Source organism: Pieris brassicae, chromosome 7 (assembly GCF_905147105.1).
Source record: "Pieris brassicae chromosome 7, ilPieBrab1.1, whole genome shotgun sequence".
NCBI classification, from domain to species: Eukaryota; Metazoa; Arthropoda; class Insecta; order Lepidoptera; family Pieridae; genus Pieris; species Pieris brassicae.
The window spans coordinates 15919226-15944647 of NC_059671.1; the positions used below are offsets into that span (position 1 = coordinate 15919226).

General features: G+C 33.7%; 1 protein-coding gene across 2 annotated transcripts in view; it reads right to left on the reverse strand.

Moving 5' to 3' along the window:
• Positions 1 to 25422, reverse strand: part of LOC123712198 (protein muscleblind) — a 144846-nt gene that overhangs the window by 93517 nt on the left and 25907 nt on the right. Inside the window, exon 1 of one of the 2 annotated variants that reach the window (XM_045665187.1) lies at positions 1851 to 2018. The exons of the other annotated variant lie outside the window; for it this stretch is intronic. The gene's annotated coding sequence lies outside the window, so the exon portion shown is untranslated. Of the gene's footprint in view, positions 1 to 1850; positions 2019 to 25422 lie in introns of those variants that run through there. 2 annotated transcript variants of the gene reach the window in all.

A 25422-nucleotide genomic window follows, 5' to 3' on the forward strand; every position in this document is an offset into this window, starting at 1 on the left:
GCTATAGATTTCTGTAACTTTTTCCATCATCCTTATTTATAGGCAAGTAGGTGATGAGCCTTTACCGGAGTTCGAACGCACGACCTCAGCTTGCGAGCTCCGCCACTCTACTCGACACGTTATATTAAAAAAATAAAAGTAGTCTGTGTATCAAATTTTCAGCGCTGGTCATAATAGGAGCGCGTGGTAAAAACTATGAAAATATTTGCATACTAAGCAAATATGGTAGCTGGCAGTGCCAAGGGGTAGGTAAATTTATGAATGCGATTACAAGCCCAGCCCGTGCAGGTACTATCAATCAGGCAGGTCTCTTAATAACCCTAACGCTAATAACAAAATTCCATGGAGCCTGTTTGTTCTCAAGGGGGTGAAGATGGATATTCTTAAGGGGTTGTTTCATCTATACAAGAATTGGTTTAAGAGTAATTATATATTATTTTTCTTATGCCAGGACAAATTTTGTTGGTACTTTGAAAATGCATTCACGTTTTAAATTCGAAATTCGAATGCTTGACAACTACCAGTATTATGACACATATAGAATTTAATTCGGCAAATGCTGATATTAAGTAGGTTCTTTTTTTAAGATTCGCTTGAAATATTTTTGAGAATTTTATGACAGTTTTCATAGCCTTTATTCATTGTACTTGTCATAATCGAATCAGCGAATTAATGAATTACATTTGAATATACTAATTTCAAATTTATGTGTAAAAATAGATGGTCTGCTGACCAAGTGTCAAGGCGAAGTTGCAAAAGGCTCACTGTCCAAATGGCTCAATTACACTTAATTCGCAACGCACACAAAACGGACAGAGTTGAACGCATGTACAGTGCACATTAATGTATGTAAATGCTCGCCGGCCGGCGACGGTAATATTGCAACATTAAGCGGAATATGGCTGACGAGACGGACATTTTCGACAAAAGTCGACATTTGCAAACGTTGTGAAGCTATTCATGTGCACTAACGATTTTTGTATAGGACATTGTACTATGGTTTTAATTAAATATGTTATGTATTATTTATAATATCTGTTCACTCATTCTATCTGAAAGGTGGTATTTGTTACGTTTTCATTATTGCTGCCTTTTATTGAATCGTTAACCTTATAACATTGATAAAATACCGGATTTTTTACAGAGTCGCAAGCAACTTATCTTTAAGATAGCATCAAATTACACACACAAAAAGTTACAAGGAACAAATAGGCGGGAACGACAACTGAAATATAAGTAAACAAAACGCTAAAACAAATTTATTAAATATTCCATTACCTACGCTATACCTTCATAAGGTTAAAAGATTTAATTAATTATTTTTTATTAATACCATAACATTTATATGCTATTTTATTATCAAACGTCAAATAAAACCACAGAATCAGAGAACAGTATTCCATATTATGCGGTGTACTAAAACTGCAATATTGTGACGACTAGCGCCCCCTATGGAAATCTTGGACAACACCATTGTTTTATCAAGCGGGCATTGTCATGGTGATTCACTTCATATCAACATTAAACCCATTACAATACTTTAATGAACTACATCACTAAGAGGTATATCAATATACATGAGACACGGATAACGATAAGATACATTTGTGAAATAAACAAAATAAACCGCCCTTACATACAAGAGCGAAAACATGGTTAAAATGGAACAAAACCTCTCGGTGACAGCAATAAAAATACAATCATACGAAGAAATTAGTAAAAGGAATGGTATTTATCCGTAATAAGATGTGATTCAATCCAAAACACGAGTGTTATATCGTAAAATGTGTGAGATACGTCATGGTAGAGAGGTTATGTCCACGACAAACAAAAAATACAAAGGCGTTTACCTGGGTTTATCGTCTGTTTTGCAGCAAGCACCACAATAATAATGCACAGTACTGTCCACTAAAAGATTCTAAATAAATTTTATTCAAAAAATTGGTTAACATCACATAAATAACAAAATAAAACGGAAAACATTGAAAGCGGGCTAGAAGCGCGATACGGAACAGCAAGCTAAGCAGCAGCTGACTACATGAGCGCATGCTCCATTCTACTTTGTAGGGGCGCGCGGTTAATTCACATTATCGTGCATACATTCTGATAAGACAATAATTCCATTTTAAATAATAAAATTTACTCCAATACTTCTCTCTATATAGTCATGCTTATACGCGAAATATTTGACACTAGAGCTATATCTACATTTTGAAATATATTCTCAAAAATAAGTGTGTTAGTTTATAATTAAAACCGCATTTATTGAGGGATTTTGTGCTCAAAATGAATGTTGGAATTTGAGCTCAAAACAGTTATTTTACACTTATTTATCGCTTCATGTGAAAGTACGTGGATGTGTAGACGTCGAGGCAAAGTGTCATTGTCAGCTGCGCAACATGGAGGAGTGGAGTGGGCGCGCAGTAGCGTAGATATAGCTGCCCTCTAGCGGGCATATTGTGAGTTATCGATTGTAGCGTGCCGGCCGCCATTGGCTCGGTTCTGCTCAGTAATTAGTTTATGTAGCTCGTTCGGAACATGAATTCAAATTTAGCGCGGGCTGAAGCCCTCGAACGAACAAAGCAGAGTGTTTGTACGGGGAAAATTACTCGTTCCAGATAATAAAATCTAGTAAAATACATTTCAACTTTGCTTCGGCCTGTTTAATGTTTTGTAAATAAAAACGAATATAACGCACGATATTGGATGGAAGCTAAACGTACCGCGAACGTTACACCAAGCATTTTGTATATTTTATTTATTTAACTGGCATTAAATATATGAATCATTTAATATCAATAACCTTTTCAAATTATTATGAGGAAAAACATTAAAAATAACTCAATTTACAATTTAAGAGTACACTGCGGAGCGTTCTTGCTATTTTTTTCTCTACAGATCTTTACAAACGAAATCCTAAAGCAAATAAAATATAAATTAAAAATACTTAATACGCAAATTCCTTAATCGAAACCCTATGTTTATACTATGTATAGCCCAGGTTGATTTGTTTGGAGCGTCGCCTCGCCTGCTAGGGAGGAAGGGGGCCGATATTTATGCACGTTAATAAGAAGCCGAGCTGCAGACAAAGCCTACTATACGCTTACAATGAAAATCAAAACATTAAATGCACCTACTTATTATATACTTATATTGAGAGGGGTATATAAAAGGGAATGAACAGCGCGTTTGAAATTCATACTACTGTAGTTATTGTAAGCTTTATTACAGCCTTTTTATCCTTTAGTAATAATGATGTGTATTGTATTTCTTGTTGTTATTAATTAGGTCTTTGTGAGTGCCTTTTCTAATACTTATCGATGTAATAGGTTATCAATATATTCGTTTATTTCGGAGTTAGAAAGTAGTTTTGAAACTTCAACTATTCACGCCAACTCATGTCTCTCAGTACGGAGAGACATTATTGAAACTAATATATAAATTAATATGTTAAATACAACCTTAATATAAGACTTGGCAAAGACATACAACCACCGTAAGTTTGTAAACACCATTACATTAGTATCCCGCAATATGATAAACTGAAGATTTATGTAGCTCATGAGAATCATAATCAAACTACTCATTAAGATGGATTAATAATGTCATTATTAACCAGGAATTTTCAGGATTCCGACAGATTTTCCAGGATCCAGATTCCATAGTTCCAGGATCATTGCATACAATATATTGTAATACCATTGCTGGAATAACCAATACTGGAAAAGTTATCATGAGAAATCAAATTAGAGCTAATAAATAAAATTCTGAAAAAAAGATTTTCTGATCGATTATGCTGACAATTGGTTATGCTCTATGGTGTACGAACAACAATATTATAACAGACAATAAGTTACTATGCATTTATGACAGAATAATGATTCTGTGAAAATTCAAAATGGCGGACCAAATCGCGTGTAAAAGCGACTATAATACTTAGAATCAAGATAGTTTCACTGTAAAGCAAGTCTACAAAACCTGGAACGACAGCTTGGGGACAGATCTGCAATCAGATAACAATGTCTGCTTCACTTTGCCGATTTAAAGGAAAATGGGAAATCAGTTTTCCTTTTTATTTGCTTTTATTATGATTCTATTCAATTTCTGCTTGATGAACATACTATTAATATAACTGTAGTTTATAAATACTTTATTTCAAGCCAAAACCACTGTACCAAATTTAATTATGTTTCTGTGGGAATGTGTGTGTGTGTGGTTTCTTTCTTAACCACAATACATCTAGTATTGTGGTTAAGACAGGCCTTGTAATTGGTCTAGGCCTATGCCTTGGTGGTACTAGCTCCGATACCTAGCAAAAATGTAATTGTTTTGTCTATATAACCTCATGTCCTACAAAGTGAAATGAAATTACATGTTAAGTAAAAATTAATATACAAAAATTATTTAAAAACAAAAACAAAAGAGTAAAGAACGAATGGAGACACTAGTATTAACATCCAGCTATTAGGATTTCATGCAACTCCATAGCTAGTCTAAAAATATCCAAAGAAATATTGAATAACAAAATAGTTATTCTTACAAATGCCCGTCTCGTTTTAGACGAATCCATTCAGAGATTGCAAGTGTTCTAAAAAATATACAATGTAAAAGCAAACGGTAATAAAAAACGTATCCGACATAACGAAAGCGCATTATTGAAATGAAAATTGCAGGTCCATCCGAGGCATGCCGAGTTCTACCGAATGCCTGACCCGCATTCGTATGCAGCACGGGTCCACACGTCGCGACTTCAACTTTTCTACTTTAGGAATATTGAAAGAATTTAAAATTACCTAGACAACCGCCTCGGATATTCAGGTTTAAGTTTTATATGGAGCTTTAGAGTTGTGTTCTACTAGTTTTAGATAGTCATGTTTATTATATTTCAGGAGGGAATTAATAGACTTACGAAGTGCGTAAAAGCTGCGATATTCTCTGGACGCGCTTGTTTGTCAACTACAGGTTTGAATTATTTTTTGTTTTATTTTAGATAGTCCATTTGTCGATATTAACGAGAATGGAAACAGAGTACACCTGGTCATACGAAAACACTCTTTTTGTGTTGCAATATTTGAACACCTATATCTATTACCTTACTACATTCAGTCACACCTAAGACTATAACAGATTTTATTTTTTTAGCTTAGGATATTATCACAGAAGGAATATGTCTTATATTTTTTTAAATTCCACTCAACCATGTTTAATTATCTTTGATACTATAGGATTCACTATATAATATTCATGAAAAATCAATTAATATAGGATATAAAAACTAGTCGTTGCCTTGTGAAAGGCTAATAAAGTTGTGAAATAGATTTAAACCTCTGAAATAAAGGGGGCTGCCTCGATGTGTGTTTCGACTTCGTAATAAACCTGAAAAGCATTTGATACAGCGAATTTGAACAAGAGCAAATGAGATGAGTGCTAGTAAATTCTGGTAGCGATAGTGTGAATTTTGTACAAACCGGCATTATGCAGTGCACGTAGCCCCCTGTCTACACAGGCGCGGGCGCGGCTTGCTATCTGAACTCTGGAACTCATATATTATTTACCTCGCTCGGAACGAAACGTCCTTACTGCCGCACGTGAACCTTTCTCTAAGTGTTTCTCTTTATGACAAATCGATATAAAAACTACGTTGCTCAATTCAATACAAAAACATTTAATCCGAAAAAGCAATCTTCAAAGAGGTAATAGGAAGCTCCGTGCATATTTATTGCCGGTCTCTAAACCGTTTCTCTGGTAATTCGGTACAAGCAGAGCGACATTATTTTTGTAGTAATTTCAGCGAATGTCCTTTAAAATATTCAGAGCGCTATAGCCATGCCCATTAACGTGCCCCGGCGCAATTCGGTGCGGGTCTCGTCCACAAATGGCAGCGATATCATTAACTTGACCCCGCAACTATCCATGGCCCCCCAACTTTTTGCCAATATTACACCCGAGAGTCGCGAATTTCAGCTTATAGTTAAACGGTGTGTTCACAGCAATGACAAACATTTTTCACAATAAAATCTATTTTATATCTTCCGATTTTAGTGTACTTTTAAAAGAAATATGAAAGCTGTTAAATGTAATATGATTTACTAACTGAATCTTTTGAATATTATAGCATGTACGACGGCTTTCGTGTATGCTCAGTTTAACAATATGTGTCTTGTTGTCTAATAATTCACAGCTACTTGCTTTCTTACTATGTTACTTAATAGTATAGACAATATAACTTGTTGGTCGGAAATAAAGGTAAAAAATGGAACGTTCAACTCGCATCGCGTAATAAGAATTTGTTTCTTTTAGCAAACTACCGCATTTTAATTTGAAATAATGGTGTTTTTCGAGGCTTCGCGCTTAAGCCTTTACGCAATTACGATTTTCTTTTTAAAACAGAAACAATCTAGGAAAATGATGTAGCTACCACATAATTTATTGGTTGGGATTTTTATAATGTTATTTCTTTTTATGTCGTTAACTGTAAGAAACCTAACCGATTACAAGAGGTATTTTAAACCGAGTATTCTTAATTATACTAATAATCTACTTACAAGTTGATGCATATTGTTGACTAAGCTACTTACGATCTATATTATACATTAAAGCTATGTTTGATGTAATAAAAATAGCAATTCATTTATTATTTCCTGCATCAGTTCACCATGCATCTGCCAGAAAAATCTCTACGAGATGACGTTTTAAATTTAAATAAATGTTATATATTCTGTAATTGAATTTTTCGCTAGTCTTTTAAATGTCTTGAGGTTAATGGTATAGAGTCATCTAATACATTAGTGCTAGCAATTTAAAGTTAGTTGAGGGATTGCAAATAACCGTTGGGTCCGGACCGCAACTTGGTCCGGCCAAATTACAGACTGTCAAGTCGACTCAAGTAACCTGTTGACGACTTGACTTTTGTGATGTTTCAATTATGGTTTAGGATGGTTTTATATTATTTCTTAAATAAATTAAATAAGAAATCTTAAAAGTTGCAGAAATTCTTATCATATTTACCGTTTAAATTTTGATAACTAGAAGGCTTCTAGGGCTAAGAAATCCGAATTGGTCAAAATAGTATCACTAAAACAGCCTGCATATTGGTTAAGAGGGTGGTTACGATTAGATAAAATATAGTAAAATAAAAGCGGGAATAATTTATATCTGTATATACATATGCGAAGACGAGGGCTGTAAATTATAAGAATTGATAATTAGTACAATATTGAGAATATGCCTTAATATTAATGGCAACCCTCAAACATTTTAGCAATGACATCCCACGAACAAAATGCGTAATTAAAACTTTGAAAACTCAGCAAAACATAGAAGAATAGTGATGTGAATAATTTTCAGTGAACGTGAACTCATTTCCTGGAACATGTAGTGCTGCGCCGGTTTAGTTTGAAATTTCATTCTTTTCGAACACATATCTCGACTTCGTCGGGGAATCTACTTTACATTTCTCATCCTAATGGCCATCGGGAGAAAATTGGAAAGGAAGTTTCGTGTTCGCGTTCTTACTCTTAGAAATTCACGGTAACATTTTAAAGGGTTATCCAATGCAACATGAAAACAAGTGATTTACATCGCCCGCAGGTTAGTAGAACGAACTAAAGAGAATTATGTTTTAAATGTATGTTCAAGTGTCTTATTTGATAACTTCTATGTATAATTTATGTATCTGTTTTACGATCATTTGTCAATCTAATGATCAAGCAGGCAGGTCTGAAGTGCCTGACACACGTTGTCGACTTTTTGGATCTAAGACAGTTTCTTCACGATGTTTTCTATCACCGTTGGAGAGAAAGTTAAAAGCGCACAAAGACAGAAATCACATAGGTGGACAGCCGGGATCGAACCTACGAACTCAAAGATGGGTGTCGCACACTGAAGCCACCATATTTTTGGTCGGTTGGTAAGTACGGTCTTAAAGAGCTTGAATATCATGGTTATCCATTCTATATATTACGTGTAATCTGGAACGAATAAGCGTGCATAATATTATTTTTTAATAACACTTGTTTAACGGATAGAAACGCAAATTCGTTTCATAATTTGTGGTGGTGGTCACGAAAGAGTCTCGATGACCCAGAATACTGTAAAACACTCGTAGTATCCTATAATGATTATTCTGGAGTGAAATAAGTGGCACTGTGCACTTAATGTGGCACTCGCCTAAATTAATAAAAAAAAAATTTTTTTTTTCATTTTTGATTTTTTTGTGGTTGTAACAAGCGCTATTGTTATCATTAAAATAATTAAAATTAAGTAACGACTAGATGGATAGTTTGACATCTAATTAACTACATCTTTACCCACGAGATATACCGAAACTGGAATTACAAGTATGACATGTAACAATAAAAGTACTATTCAAAGCATTATTTTTTAAGAGACAAAGTTCAACCATTGATTGACTGATTGGAAATATTACTTATTGAATAATGCTTTAATGCTCGATACACTTAACAATATCATAAAAGCCCGAGATAGATACAAAAGCGTTTCCGCGTAGATTTTCTTGACTTTCATTGCATTAATGGAGGGAAAAACCTAACAATTTATAAAGCACAAACCGCAGCCGCAGGTGGAATGGAAAATGCTGCTTCTAGGAATTCCGAAGGGTGATCAAAGGGGCTTTAATGCTAGTAGGGTCCGTTGATGCCGATGACCTTTATCGATTGATTTCCAAGCGGCAAATGAGTTGGCAATTGCTAAAAGCACCCATTTCATCTCTTGAGACGAAATTATCTTCTAAGTGCAGTACTAGAGTTTGTGAAAAGAATATTTTATTTATTATTGAATATATATTTTATATATGTTAAACAATTACGTGTAGTTAGTAGATAAGGAACCCGATCCATTGAAGAAAGTATCTTACAGATACTTAAAATATATGTTTTATATAAATAACCGCACATATATTACAAAATTATAGATTTAATACTTTCAAATGAATTTTAATATATTACGTCATTATAGTTTGCTATTAATGAACAATGGTAGCCACGAATGGAAAGGAAAATGAAATTATTTTTTGAAATTACTTATTAATTATTACAATTAAGCGCATTAATAATTAATAAAATATGGTATATGGGTTTTTAAATAGCTGGTAAAGGTACTTAATCAATTTTGTTATCGTATCGGAAGGGGAAGTTTCAGCTGTACTTCATACTTATTCAGCGCAGTGGTTTGCTTCTGTTCTGGATATTATTCAACGCGACCCAATTCAGCCCCTCGTGTTTTTGTAAAAATCCTATCCGTTGTTTATTAGGGTAGGTTGAGGTCGTTTCAAAAGGTTCAAGAATGGTTCGCCAGGGAGTCTGCCGTTCTCAGGAATCCAGGCAGCGAGGCTTAATTTACTGCGGCGTTAACCGGCCTGCAGTTTGTATTCATTATCTACCTGAACTCGCCACTATTTAATATTGCAACTATTTTGTTTGTCAAATTAAAATAGCATTAATAATTGTGCTGTTAAAAAGCGAAATATCATACAAGGGCACGTCGAATTTATAAGAATTTGTATGCTCTTTTCTTGAAGGACTGTAAGTCGAATTGGTTAGGAAATACTTATGTCAGCTGCTGGTTCCAGACAGTGGTGGTGCACGGCAAAAGGTGGCTAAGAATTTTCAGTTCTTGGACAACGGACATCGAGGAATACCCCCGTATGAATGAAACACAGCTGAAGATGTTAATCCAAACAATTCCTGCGAACACTCTCCATAGTAAATGCGATAGAACATGTAAAGACGCCCCACAGCTCTACACAACACCAAGGGATCAAGCCGCTCAGAGAGTAGAGTTATTGATTGTCGATAATTCGACTTCGATTCTTCGTTGAAACCGGTCAAGCGGAAGGAGCTGCTACTGGGGAGACCCTCCCATAGGTGAGAACAGAACTTCATAACTAGCATTTGCAGTATACAGATAGAAAAACTACATTAAAAACATTTGCTTACATAAAAATTTGTTCCTACCGAAGAAAGATAGAGCAATTATCCTCGGTGTAAGTTATTGTATAGTTTGGGTTTCGACCTGGGGCGTATTTACAGTTTCGGGTCAACTCCAATAAGTTTTATTTGTTTATTGGATTAGTATGTTAATTGTGTATTTGAGAGAATAAGAGTACGGATGTGAATTAAAATAAACACGAGGATAATTAAATGATGTTAATCGTATTACATTTTGTAACTAATATCATTAAAAAATTACAAGTTCAAATATGTATATGTCATCAAATACGATACATTCCGAAATTTTTACATTAAAGGATAAAAGTTTCTGCTACAAATACGAGGGGTTTTAAGTTAATAAAAGAGAGGGTTCAATATGATTTTTCCCGATATTTTTATGCCAAAATTTTAACTATGGATGTAGCAATGTAGCGAGACCCGCCCCCAGCGTGCAGCTAACACTCCTTATAAATACTGGTAAGCCCCCGGCTTTGTGGCTAATCTTTCGCGTGAAGATCGCTATTTATTATTTTCACCCGACTCTAAAGTCAAAAAACGTGCTTCATATTCTTCCGGGATTTTTCCAACTACTCATTTCTTGTAAAGAACCGCTGAAAGAATTAAAATTGCCTCTTTTGGCATGCTCTCCGCAATGAAGTAGTTCGTATAGTTTTGAATTTTAAATTATGTTAATTTAGAGTGAAGTTCTTGTCGGCTTGCGTCATTTTTACTCGAGAAAACAAGCGGAGTATGAAAGCACATAATTGTGTACTCAAAGAACTTATTGTGGTTAATCTTAATACGGCGTTGTTTAACTTTCATTTCATAAAAGCATTTCTATGTATTGGGAATGTCGTTGAACGTCGGGCCTAAAAATAATATTCCTTTATTAGGATATGTCACTGCTTAACGTATCCCCCACGACCATATGTTTTGATTAGATTTTGAAAACAAAAGCAAATAAAGCTGTGACGGATACAGTAAGGTTACACGGTAAATTATGACGAAGCAATCTAGGGGCGTCAGTGCGTGGCGGTGTCTTAGCTGGAAACTCTTAAATTAGCAGGAATTTAAACCACTTAGCTTTAAGTTTTGTTTGTAGACATCGTAAATATTTCACATTTGTTCGTTTCATTGTGCAATGTGCGCGTATCCATGCACTGTTTGTGCTATTTCTAGATAGTTCATTACACTTTAAAGTTCTTTTTGTGATTCACTCTGTATTACCATTGTTTATATGTATTAAAATCGTTGGCGATCAATCTTGTGATTGTGCGTTAAAGCCCAGGTTGTGAGTCGATTTGGAAACTGACTCTTCCTGGTATCTAATAATGTCTTCCATCGTCGTGACAAAAATCCTTAAACACGAAGACGTGTGTCAGGCACAGAAGGCTGATCACCGTGCAAGCAAACAGAAACAGTTCGACCAGACCTATAGGTTCTAGCGCTATTGTTATTATTAAAATCTAATCTGGATGTTTGATCTAGTGGGTCAATAAGTATAATTTATGAATGGCGATGCATATTCAGCGTGGGTGATCGACAATGATTGGATTTCGCGGTTATTTAGTTCACGTAGGCCGCAGGTGCCGGGCACAATCGTAATAATCAAAGTAAATGGAACGATGAACATTTATATGACTTCATATTGATTTGTTTATATTCTACTCGTATAATTAATAATGTTTACGTAACTAATACATTCGTAGTTATTAAATTCAAAAACTATTTTGTCATTTTTTTTAATATTTAGCATTTTCCTTAATTCGGGTTGCATTGAAAACATCTCTTATTATCTAAATTCTCATTTAAGAAACGTCTCGGAATAAAGCTTTCAATACCAAAGAAATAGTGTATGTAAATTTAAAATAGTATTCCAAAACAAATCTATGAATCAGTTTAACAACTAAAATGAGTTTAAACTTATCAAAAGAGAAGTATTCAAATATTTAACAACATAATTGAATGGGAAAAAAAGTTGGAAGAGCCTATATTGTAATTCAAATTTTAACTTATGCATTCTTCCTCATTTCTTTCAATAGCATCGCTTTTCTCTGAAATGGAAATTAATGTTTTATTTCTGAGAAAGAATACGCCATTGTTCACTGGAGATGCGTTTAATTTTAGCTATTATATTGCGAATTAACGTAAATTATTATTTGTATTGATAGCCAATGGCACGCAAAATAAATGTTAGAGATACTGCAAATAAGATTGTTTGTATACTTATATATCGTAGAAGTTTAATTTCCATCTGTAAATTTTAGTTGCTGCCTACGCAGTAATTTCACCATTATAGCTAATATATTTTCTCTTTATGGGAATTTTATTGATTTTTTTCCATCTTAAGTTATAAATGTGTAGGAACTAAGACATATATTTGATAGACTTTAGGTTTATGGTCTTACCTATATCATTTATTTATATGAAACTAGCGAATACGCGAAAACATTACACGCAGCAATTACATTTGTCTATACAGTTTATGTATAGTCATTATCAGTTTTGGCTTCTAGTTATTGGAAAACCTTTTAATAAGAAACCATTTGAAATTAGTTCTTGTAATAAGCAGCCTCCCTCGTTATAGGTATTACTAAATTTCAAAGTCAATTCTAATATACAGTGCATGTTATATACAGTCTTATAATGACAGTTCGGGTTCCTAATCAATGAAAGACTTTGTCAATAAGAAGCTTTTCGCATTAATTAGTTGTTGCAATGGAGAGCATATTTCAGTTAGAGGGTAGGTACAGGTGCGCTGCAAGTTCGATTAATTCCCATAACGAGGCAGGTCCATCACGCGGACGCTCGTTTGTCTCTCGACCAGCTATAAATACATCAGCGCACTTGCAATTTAATCCGTTCTGTTCCGCTCCCGTGATACCGTATTCAGACAAGCAACGAACTCCGATATGCATGAAATGTCTTGCTACAGAAAAAACCTATTTGCCAACAATAGAGCCATTTCTAGTTAGGAAACTTTACATTTGGACATAGATGAGGTTTGCATCTAGAAACAGACCTGTACAAAAATAAATCTAGCCAAGATCAACAAAAAAAAATAAGTTTTTTAAGATTACGGATCGTGAATACATGGGTAAGATTATAAGTATTATATGTAGGACTATTATACAATTTCCAAGAACCAAGAGCCAATTACCCCAAAGATTATTTCAACAAGTGATGTTTTCGTGCAATATTGCAAAAGGAAGGCTGGGCTCAAGTGCGAAAACAACGGCTTGAGAGAATATTTGACAAATAAAGGACAAAAACGAAGCGGTGTTTATGACTTGAAAAATTTGCCCATTGCTCGTTTCTGTTTTGTATACTTTAATTTGCTTTTTCCTTATTCACTTCCATTCGGTAAATAGGTATGTTCACGGTTCGTTACCAAATTTTAAGTAATCTCGTTGTGCTTTTGTTTTTAACTCGTCTATTTTGTTTTACATAACACAGTAATGTCAACTGATTACTACTATGGAATATGGGGTAGATACATTAATGTTCCTATTTTAATTATACTTTATTACAGGCTTTTTATCTTGTCATCAATGATTTTATTTAATTGAATTTGATAGGGGTAAAATAAAGCAATTTTTCCCGTTTCATGACTATATTTGATACAATTTCTAGTATTTGTAAGTTATTATCAGAACGTTGATGCTATATGGGCACTACGTTAAGAAGATTCCAAAGTAGTTTTCTCCTTCACCGAACAATGTAAACGTTCAATATCAATAGAGTATTTCAGTTGATTGGTATACGATACAAGGTTACGACTAGCCTATAGAGTATAACTCAACCAAATTGAGAACGATTCAGAGGCAAATCTCTAAGCGTGTTAACATGACCCTCGGGTTATTCTCGTATATATCGCGTAATACTTTGCCAATCTATTAACTTTGGGTCTACGAACAATGTTGTCTACGATAAAGCAACTGCGTAGCGCTTAACAGGAAACCTATTTTATAAGCAAGTGACGTTTAAAATGCAACTGTATTCCTACGAAAATACGTTTTTGGGTCTAAGGCATGCCGGTTTCGATACGACGTTTACCTTCACCGTACGAGTGAGTGTTAAATGCGTGCATCAAAGTCATTTCGTGCAGAGCCGTAGTTGAAACCTACGACCTCAGGCATCACGTACGACGTCGTACGCTATAACCACTAGGCTAACATTGCTCTTGTATTCCTACACTATCAGATAATTGTAGTAAAACTAAAACAAAAGCTTAAGAGAACGCAGAACCGTGTTTAGCTATTTATTTTATTCTGTTATTCAGCCAAAGTCTATGTACCAACAGAAGCATGAAACATTTATATTCTACTCTGGCATCACATAACTAAGTATCTACTTATAATAACGATTCCTATTTCCAATATTGAGGATATTCCTATTATTGCTTATCGTAAACATTTCTGGATTTCATAATATCAACGGTCATGCTTTTTTGCGGCAAGAATAACATAGGTCTGATACTTTTGACGCGGATTCCGGATGCCTGCGTTCATATTGTGAGCCGTTAATATTCCGTGCGACGCATCCGACCTTTTTTATTTGTATCTAAAATTGAACATTTTGTCGCGACATCGCTCGCCTCCCCCCTCGAATAAGCTATAAAAATACGCTACCTTTGTTACAATAGCAAGAAGATTACTACAATACTAATTCATGCATTTGAGTTAATAAGTCTTAATATTTAAGAAGTAACATCGACAGGACTATGCTTATTAAAAAGTATATTTTTTTATTTAACATACCTATGAATGTTATATATGGATAACCTTACGTTGTTATACGGCTTAAGAAAGAATTTTGGTTTTTTGTGTTAACTTACGTGGCTTGTAGCAATCATTTGTGAATAATCATATATTGTTTTGTCCCGTTTTAATCATTTTTTTAATGGTGTTTTGAAAGATTGATTAAATAAAATGGTCGGTGCTGGAATATATAGTATTATTAAAATATAATTAATTGACTGCTTAATAGTTTTAAGATAAATAAAAGAAAGGAAACGATTTATCAAAATTTATATGAAACAAAAAGCGCTATCAACAACGGGACTTGCAACGAAAAAGTAAAGTTAGTAAAACAACAAACAACAAACTCTCTAGTCTGCAGCATTTCGTGGCCACCTCTGCAATTTATTGCGCTGTCATTATTCAAAGTTTTTAAAAACAGCCGTTGGGTAAATTAGAAAAAAAAGGCGGGTTTCAATATGTTCTTGTGAATTTGCTGAAATCTCTTTATGCTGAAGTAGCAAACTCGCTGAGATAAGGGGAGGAACGGACAAATTGTTATAATTGTGAGACGAGATAAGGAGTGACACCAAAAAACAAATGAAGGCGGCTACTGGGAGGCGGGTGTGACGTCACCAAGGCAGCCTTTCATATTACGGCCTCGGCTGTTGTGGAACGGCTGACACTTAGACCCATAGCAATAAACTCACTAAACTGTAGACGTATTTGTCTGAATAATAAATAGTCTGGATAAAGTAACTAGTGTCTGGACTGTGTCGCCTGACGTTCGATCCAATATTACTGGACTATTATTATTTAACAACAAAGCCCGTAATTGTTTTTGCAACCTTTCGTACTTAAAACACGAACCAAGCAGTAATAATTTATTTTTTGTCCAAAATGAAGGTTGTAATGTAAGGCTTAAAAAATGAAGCAATTTCATCATTTCATTCAGAACAGAAGAAGTTAAATGTGGAAATTATACTGAAACAATTGCAGGGTATAAAAATGAAACTTATATTATCAAAGTCGAATAAGGGACTGAAAATTAAAGGAATGCATATTTTCAAAGATGTCTCAAGAAGCTTTTCGGGGAAATAAGAATCGGCTAACAATTAGGCTTATTTATGTTGATTCAATTACTTAATTCTAAGCAGTGTCAAACTACCCAAGGATATAGATAACTGTATTCTATTTTAATTGCAATGGTACCACAAAAAAGTAAACGTACAAATTATAAACTATCCATATATTTCGAAGATTATCGGATGTGTGAGACTGATGCCTGCTAAAGGTAAGGTAGGGTAAGAAAGAGTATCTGTGTTACAGGTCATCAGGCCTCCACCGCTTCGAATTGAAAGAAGGTCTTAAAAGTAGAGAGATATTTAGAGAGAATAAACAATTATTATTACAATAGGTTGTGTATATGTGTGTGACTGTGTCTATGTGTGGTGTGTGTATGTGTTTGAGTGTGTTTCTGTGTGAGTGTGCCTGTGTGTGTATGTGAGTGTGTGATTGAGGTTGATTGTGGAATACACCAAAACCACGAAGAGTTGAACAGCCACTGTATTTTCTTTAATTTTATGTAATAGGAGGCAAATGGAGGAGGAGACTCACTTGATGTTAAGTGATACCGTCGCTCATGGACAATCACAAGAAGGCTCTCAAGTGCCTTTTAAGAATTGGTACACTCCTGTCTAGAAGTTACTGAGTTGAATTGGTTTGGAAACACTGCAATAGAAGCTGGTTCCACGTTCGCACCACGGTAAAAACTGCCTTATGAAACTCTCAGTTCTGAAACGACGGACGTCGAGGTGATACAGATGATAATTAATTTGTGTTCTGCCGTGACGTTATAATGAAACTCCGCAAAAACTGCCGCAGGTATTAGACCGAACAACAGATGTATATCTGACAGAAGCATAAGTAAACAAATAGAGATTTCTCGAGACCACTGTTTAATCAGAAAACCAATAATTATTGGTAAATGTTAATTAACGTATTGGTATTTATAATCAGTATATTGTTAACTATTGAAGCAGAAACGCGCCCGATAATCGTAAATCGATTACAAATTAACATGTTCTGTATTGTAATGTAACAATATGCATTACAACTAAACATTAATTATCGTAATGTTAACAAATATATTGTATTTTCACATGGATATTTAATTAGTAGCGATATTAATACAAAAGCGTTCTCAAGGCTGTCATCTGTTCAAATCTCGGGTGTGTAAGGGAGTTTTATTTATAGATCATATACTGATATAAACTATTGTAAGGAAGCTGTCACGTCTTAGAACCAAAAATTGACGTCATGTGGCACATCTTACGCTCTTACTTATTATTGGAACTTATTCGCCTAATGAAAAAATATGAATTAATCAGATGCAGAAATCTGAAGCCAAGACTCACATGGAGTTGAGCCATTGGTTGTTTATTGGTGACTTTTATCATTTATTTCTGATTAAATATGAGTTGTATATGTAACAGTTTAAAATAATCGAAATTTTTACTTTGTTATATTCTTACAAATCAATGACTTGTTCTCAATTAAGTTTAGAAACTATCAACATTAAAATCATTTCAAAGAAAGTGTGTAATAATATATTCGAATATATAATAGGAATACGTTAAAATATTTTAAATATATATGGTAAATATGACGTGTTATGCAACAATTTCATCTCCGAAAGCTTATTCATAAAACGCCTAGTCTCATACAAAAAAGTTAATTATTTCTTAAAGTCTAAAAAATTAAAATATATGACTACGAGAATATTTGAGTCTATGACTTACAGTCTGTACTAAATTTGATATAAAAATTCGCATGTAAAGCCAAGTAAAGGTTTTTTTTTATAATTTACTATACGCGATACTTTACGTGACAATAGGCGTTATCGAAAAACGTTTTGAAGATAACCATAATGTTTTATGAAATGTCATCTGCAATATAATGTGGTGCGGGGGTTTGCGGGAGGCTACAGAAATATGTGTGAAGTACCGACACCCGTTGTAAGTCAATGAAGCGGAAAATGGGCTGTTCTCGCCGCTTCGTTGAGGGCACACTCTAATAAATAAAATTATGCCTCAGAAATTACAAGAATACGCGTTGGATCCCGGGATTGGATGGAGGTTTCCATCGATATCCTCCAATAATGAATCTAATATGTAGTAAGCTTTGAAAACATCGCGTTGCGCCATGAGATTGCTTCCAGTGTAGGGTTGGAGGTAGTTGAATGATAATGGAGGAAATTGGATTCGTTTTAAGGCATGTAGCTCTCGTTGCTTTTTAAAATTGAATATATTTTTACATGTATAACTAGGTTTAAAGTAATACTTCAACTGATACTATGTTAAACCAATGCTTAAATGTTAATTACTAATACCATTTATTTTGCACATATAATGTATTCGAAAAGCGTTTCTTAAGGCAGTTTTTGCCGTGAAGTATTTTGCCCGTTTGCGCACTGTTACATAAAAAAAAAAACACCCTAATATGTCATATGCTGTGTGGAATAGAAAATCTATAAATTATATTGTAATTAAGATGTTTAACTGATAAAATGCTGGACATTACGCAAATACGAGTACTATTTGATAGGTATGTTTGTGTAAACATATAACCTAATATGACATTAACAGTCCTCGAGTTCATTAGTCCCTCTGTGAGTTAAGATGCCACTCATACGATTACCATTAAAGCGATACGTTTCAAGTAAATTAAGATCAATTCACTGGGGTTCTGCCGCGAAATGTGAAAATTAATTTATGAGCGGTGTGACGGAAATAATTTCGGCGAAAGCTTAATGAACGATTATAATTATTTCATTTAACAAAATGCTATTTAGGGTAATTATTCTGGTAGCTTCGGTGCGGTTTGCTTTAACAAAATGTTAATGGTACAATTAGATTGGTACCTGTTTTACTATACATTTAGTGAAAATTAGGCTCGTAAATATAGTGTGTCATTAAAATTTATATGTTCTTAATTTATAGGGTACCTTAATCTGGTAACTGTTTTTTTTTAATTTGTTAACTACAAGTAGTCTAGTAGCTAAGTTACGTATAGTGGACGAATCATACGTAGCCGGATATTCACGATCTTGAGGCACCTATTCGCACATCAGTCACCATAAAAGCCTTTCGTGGTGCGCTAAATGTAAATCGCTCTAATTTATATGCACGATAACGTCGGCGTACTGCTGTTAACTGTAATTATATTAGCGAGGGAGGACGTGTTGATCAAAATGTCTGATTACAGACCGTCATGATCCTAAAAAATTCACCAGATCACGAATTATTTAAATTGTCACTCTGTAATGTAATTGGAATAATAACAAAATAAAAGAAGTTAAATTTAAAAAGAATTTAATACTTGATGAATGACAACGGTACTTTATCTTTGATTTTTTAATTACTTCATTGCTTCATAAAGAGAGCCGTGAAAATTGCTGGCATTTTTATAGTATACAGTGAAAGGTTTCTATAAAAATTCTGATTGAATTTCATATAACATATTTATGTACCAAACCTCTAATTTTCATATAGGTACGTTGAGGGAATAATTCACAGATGGACAATGCCCAATAGGCAATCTATTTGAGTAATTATGCTCCAAAGGCCATTGTCGTCCATCTTGTGAGGAATGAGCCTTGTTCACTGTGTCTGTTTGTCCTATATCTACCAAGTGAACGTGTTTAGACAACAATTGGCACATTATGCTCATTGAATATAAAACGAAGGCACCGCAACAATGGCGTGCTAATCGATGACAACCGCCAAGAAAATGTAGCACGAAACGCTGTTTAATTATAACACTAGATAAGTTAACAATCTCAACCGTCTGACTGCGGCTTATCTGGCACCAAATGTTTCAAAGGAACTTTTAACGAGTTTAAAGTTGGCCGAGTGTAGTGCACCCGCAGCTCGCGATGGCACACTCGCGGCGCGGCTTCAGATTAATTAAACAATTGCGCGATGGCTCCTTGAAAACACTCCGACATGTCTCGGCCTGTCGTCGCCAACCTTGCCAAATTAAAGCCATAAATCAAATTTGCCGACCGGAAACAGAAACGTAATAATGAAGCACTAACCTACGGTACGGCGCTACAACGATTCGTTTATGATTAATTTCTTTATTATAACTATTTCCCGCAACTGAGTAGTCTTTGTTGAAATTTGTTAAATAAATCTTGTGAAACTTTCTTTGGAATGATTTATGTATTGTATTATTAAATTCTGTCTGTGTTCTAAGGATCCGGAAGTCAGTAAGTTAGGTACGCTTTTATTTATTTTTAGGATCGGAAAACATGATATGAAATATGAATTCGTGTCGTAAATTGAATAGATGGTGAAGTTGAGTTAGTACCGGTAATAAAATTGAAAAGCAATTGGATGATGGATAAAAATTGATATTTGCACGAGGCTATGTGGCGGGTAACGTTAAAATTTACAGTGTGGAGGAAGAAGGTGAGTTTGAAACATCGGTTTCGTTTGGAGCGGGTCGTAACTTGACTTCGATTTATGTGCGTGCGCTTGTGACGCGTTAAAAGATTAGTCGCTAGACTGTTGGAAAGAAAAATAACTTTGCACGTTGAGTTGCATCAAATTTAGTTTGGCAAATTTGTTCTGTTGTTTATATTGAATTCGATACGTCGTTTGTTTAAGCTATTTGTTATTTTTTTAATTCAACCACTTTCAATGTGTTTAACTTCTTTTCTATATACACTTTAGTATAAGTGGGAGTATCGAAATAAGTTCTCACCAATATCTTATAACGGACTGCCGAATGAAGTATATGACTATATACTTATACATACTTAGGAGAATAACGATTTACAAATATAATAATAATTTATTACATACATGTTTTTGAGATAATAACATGAGTTGGTTTATATAAACCAATCGGGCAAAGTATACAATCAGATAGATTCACAAGACAAAAAATACTTTGGCAAGTTTGATAAAGCAATCAATTTATGAGAACAGTCACAAACCGTACTTAGGACCCATGAGAGTCGAACAAAGAACCTCGATTGTTTTCAGTTGACAACATCGTAATGTTGTGACAAATTACTCATAGACAGAAAGTAATGTTACTAAAACTATTGACTATGTATTAATATAGTCTTGCCGGTAAGTTTATGATTTTACGTTTGAAAATAATTCGTTTATAGGTCTTAAGTGTGTTTATAGTAAAATAGTGTAAGGTTTATTAGATTAACAATTAAGTAATAATACATACACACACACATACATATACCCCATGTGGTTTCCTTATATATGTGTTTTTGTTAATGTCACCAATTATAATGATATTTTTATTCAGCATAAATTTGTACAAATTTTAGGAACTTTTAGCGATCCGAAGTGGTGGAGGCCTGATGACTCAAGTACTCTTCCTACCTTTAACAGGCATCAGTCTCACACAAACAAGCATTTCCCTCAATATACGGTAGAAAATATAATAATAATAAATAACTGAAGATGTATATTTTGTGAGATAAATAACACTTGCTTGTACAGGGATTGCATCGCGCGGAAACCAGCACGCCTTTGACCGGATGACCACCGACTCTAAAAGAAAATTATCAAAGAAGCAGCATTGATCTGTGTCCAAGAAATATATAGGTTGGTAGCACTGTTTTATATATAAAAGACTATAAAGTTGTATTCGTAGCACTCGAAATCTAAATTTGAATACGATTGTACAATTGCAAGGTTTTGTAAAACGTTTGAATTATTAAACGTATTTGTATTCACCATTTTCGATGTCCATACAATTGCATGAAAATTTAATTTGAAAATTGCAACCAATATTTCTGTTACATAGAATCTGTTTGCAGAATAATTTCCGTATTTTTCATGTCAATATTACTTTAGATTTTTCTCTGCGGCAAGGATTATGCTTTTAAATTTGCAAATAGTTCACTTATCAATGAGTTACTTGTTATAACAACGTTCTTCTTGGTACTTGTAATCTATCATTTTTACTGCCAGTAAAGACACAAAAATTCATGGAAGGTTTACCTGGAACTGGCTTCCCTACATTATTTGTAAAACAGATATGAAACCCATAGGTAGCAGCAAGTGTATCATTTTTCCTTAATATATCATAAAGAAAGTTTGCATTTTCTTATAGAACTGTTTCTACCGTTGCTACCTTCGCATGGAAAATTATATCCCACGGGAGAAGCAAGTTCCCACTGCCTCCGGAATTAATTTTTCACACGTCAGTTTTTCCTCTATTATCATAACTTAGTTAAGATGACTAATTATTTAATTTCACTATAGTTAATACTGTATTTGCATAATGTTATTTTAATATGATACTATGTGTGGTCTTCTAAAGATATATGCTATATTTCTCTTGTGTACATAACCCGGTCATAAATTATGTTATTTTTGAAATGGTAACGGTAGCGTTTTTATAAACACAATCCGCCGTCTATATACGTACTATATACATATGCATACTCCCAGTAATGTTTTTTAAAAGTATAATGCGTGATAGTAAGTACACTCAATATACAGTATATCGTGATATATTATGAGGAAAAGGGCAAATGTAGTAGATATTTTGTACGGTCAATGCATTATTTTATGGATCCCATAAGGTTATCCCATATTACAATATTATGTTGCGGCGAGGGTAAGCCTACGCGTCAGCTCCGTCGAGGAATGTAATATTACAATGGTGATATTGTGCTGTCTAACTTTTACGATCGTCCAAGGAACTACTAAACTTAATAAAAATTAATTTCGCTCCAACATCTAAAGAGTTTGATAGATATATACTTAAGACTGTCTTTGAGAAACGACCAACTATAACGAAAGGACAAAGGTTATATAATCATAAGCGTACTGCGAAGCCTTATTAAAAATGATTATTTATATAATTATAATAATTTTTTGAATACATATAATTTTGCGATATATAAAAATTCGCTAAAAAATAACAGTTAACACTTGCCCCTCGTTCTAGCTATAAATAGCTACTGAAATTTTGGTCTTATATAACGAAATAATCATAAATATATATCAATATTATCCCTTTTTACCCAATTAGTACATAGTAGATACAGTACATACAACGCTAAAACGGAGGTCACACAGACAATACGTTGATGAAAGTCATTTTTGGGTTTACACAGCATGAAACCGATTTAGTTTTTGAACAAATGTAGGCGATGCGTGTAGAAACTATGCATTTAATCGTTGCATTTTTAAAATAATTTTATTAAACACTGTTACAATGTACATATGTGGTAAACATAATTTAAATCTCCACTTAGCTCCCGCATCGCATAAAACTTTACGTTACCAATAAATATTGCTACGAATTTTACGAGGGAATTCGAATGAAATAAGAATCGAATTATCTGAAATAACATGCAGTTTGGTACACAAACAATGCAACAGACAATTGTGTGCATCGGGGAGCGACCGTTGGGTAGAACGTTGAGAGGTAGGGCGTGACTTAATTGCGACGTACTCGTTAACACCGATCTGAATTCGTGGGCCCTCCGGAACTAAAAAATGGTTCGGTTTTAAAATTAATAGTTTGAAAGAAAACTACTTTTACTTTACAACGCTTAATGACTTTTGTTAGTGTAATTAAAGTCTAAAATATTGTCGCAATGTAATGTCCTTGTACTTTTTCCAATTTGCATTAAAAAAACGATGAAATATTTAAATGACGTTTCGTTTTAATATTCATAAATGTCAGAGAAATTAAAGGATTTCGGATTGTGAATATTTTTGTGTATGCGTAATTGTTTCACTGTCTTTGTTGAGAAAATTGTTGAGAAAATAAAATTTAAATTACAAAACAACTTTAGTAGAAGAGAAATTATTCTTATTTATATGAAAAATATGTCATAAATATGAAATAATCCCGAAAAAAAAAACACTTTCTGAAATAAAAAGAAACAATTTTGAAGTAGCCTAAAAAGTGTAAGTATACGATCTCAAATTTGGTGAATAAGTTTACAATTAAAAAATAATTAAAAATGCAATTTTCAATATGACTGACGCAAAAAATACATAATGAAATCCACTTCGTTTATTCGGGGTAGGAAAGGGGTTGAAATATTCAACTTTTATTACAGGATTCTAATTTTTAACAATGTTGCGTTGAATTTAAGAGTATTTAACTTTTAACTCCCTTGTTTACAAAGAATCCATTTTGACTTTTTGATGGCTTTAAAGTTTTCGAGAATAAATTTAATAATGTTTTTTAAGTTGTTTTAATTGTGCGAATTAAGGAAACGACTTTCAATTATGGAGAATGTATTCTTTTATAATATTATATATTTAAAAACAAATGGTAAATAACAAAATAGGCAAAATAATGTAGTAAGATTTTAAGTTTGTCTTCCTACATAAGTCCTGGTTCCGATTTCTAGTGTAACAATATTTGGGCTTTGGACTGTCTTCATTGCTAACAAGCAAGCTACCCATCTATAATGTCCAATGAAATAAACAAAGATTAACATTACAAATATCAATAAAAATTGTTTTTTACCCCATATATTATGTTTGTATCAGCCCTAATCTTTCCTGGTAATGTTTGTCTTTCTTCCTGTACATTAACGTATTTTTCTTCTCTATTAGGAAGTCGACTTACCTTCAAACTTTTCGTTTGTCGAAATCCGAGCTTGTTTACTTGTTTTTTATTTACTAGATAAATACAAGTTTACGATTGATTATTTTGTTAGAGTGGTCGCAATTATCCGAATTCAAATCCGAAAATAAATTTATGAAAATTGGATTGCTGGCTTGCGTCGGTATTGACTGTAATTGAACAGTGTCTTTTGACCAATCATAATTAAGCCACACTAGCGTGTATATAACTGAACATGTATAACATAGCAAGTTAGCATATGTAAGACTTTAACCAGCATGAGGCTCATCTGATGCTCATCCCATGGACACTACCAATGCCAGAGGGCACGAGGGCGTTGCCAGCCTTTTAAGATTTGGTAGGTTCATTTCTTGATGGAGCCTAAGTCGAATTTATATACATAATGTAATAAAGTTTCCTTTATATTATATTCGTTATTTAAATGTAAACAGCTTTGTTATTTATAGTTATTGTTCAAATGCTTTGCAATAGTCTGAAATTATGACTAACACCGTCTATTTCTGTACGTCCTTCTCAAGATTTTATAGCTAGAAATAGGATTGGTGTCTGCGATTGAAATTCCACACATTCTCAACTATATAACATTTTTAAATTATCATATTTATAGTGTAAATTCTTATATTATTATAGCTTTCGTATTACTTATATCTTTTAGATTATTAGTTGCTAAAATGTTTAACGTTATTCAAACAACTTATATAAATATGCTTAAACTATAAATATAAAAGATGTATGACGTAACATCCTCCAGGAAGGTCTTCGTACCAATTCCCTAAAGACATGAAACGGATTTGAGAACTGGTATTCTGAGTGTTCATGGGCTAGTTAAAATCCATACTCCAGTCCTTATCTATCCTTACCTAAAGTATCATTATCAAGTAAACACGTAGTAAGAGAAAATTAGGTTCAAAGCTCTATTAACGGAGCAGCCTAAAATAAAATTACTCCAATAATACCCCGGGAAGTTACGAGCAAATTGCCAGAAAGAATAAATCCGTTCTTAGATCGCTTGCATGAAAATTGCAACAGCCAGCGAGGCGGACAATTATAACGAGACCAGACAAATCAGAATGAGCTGC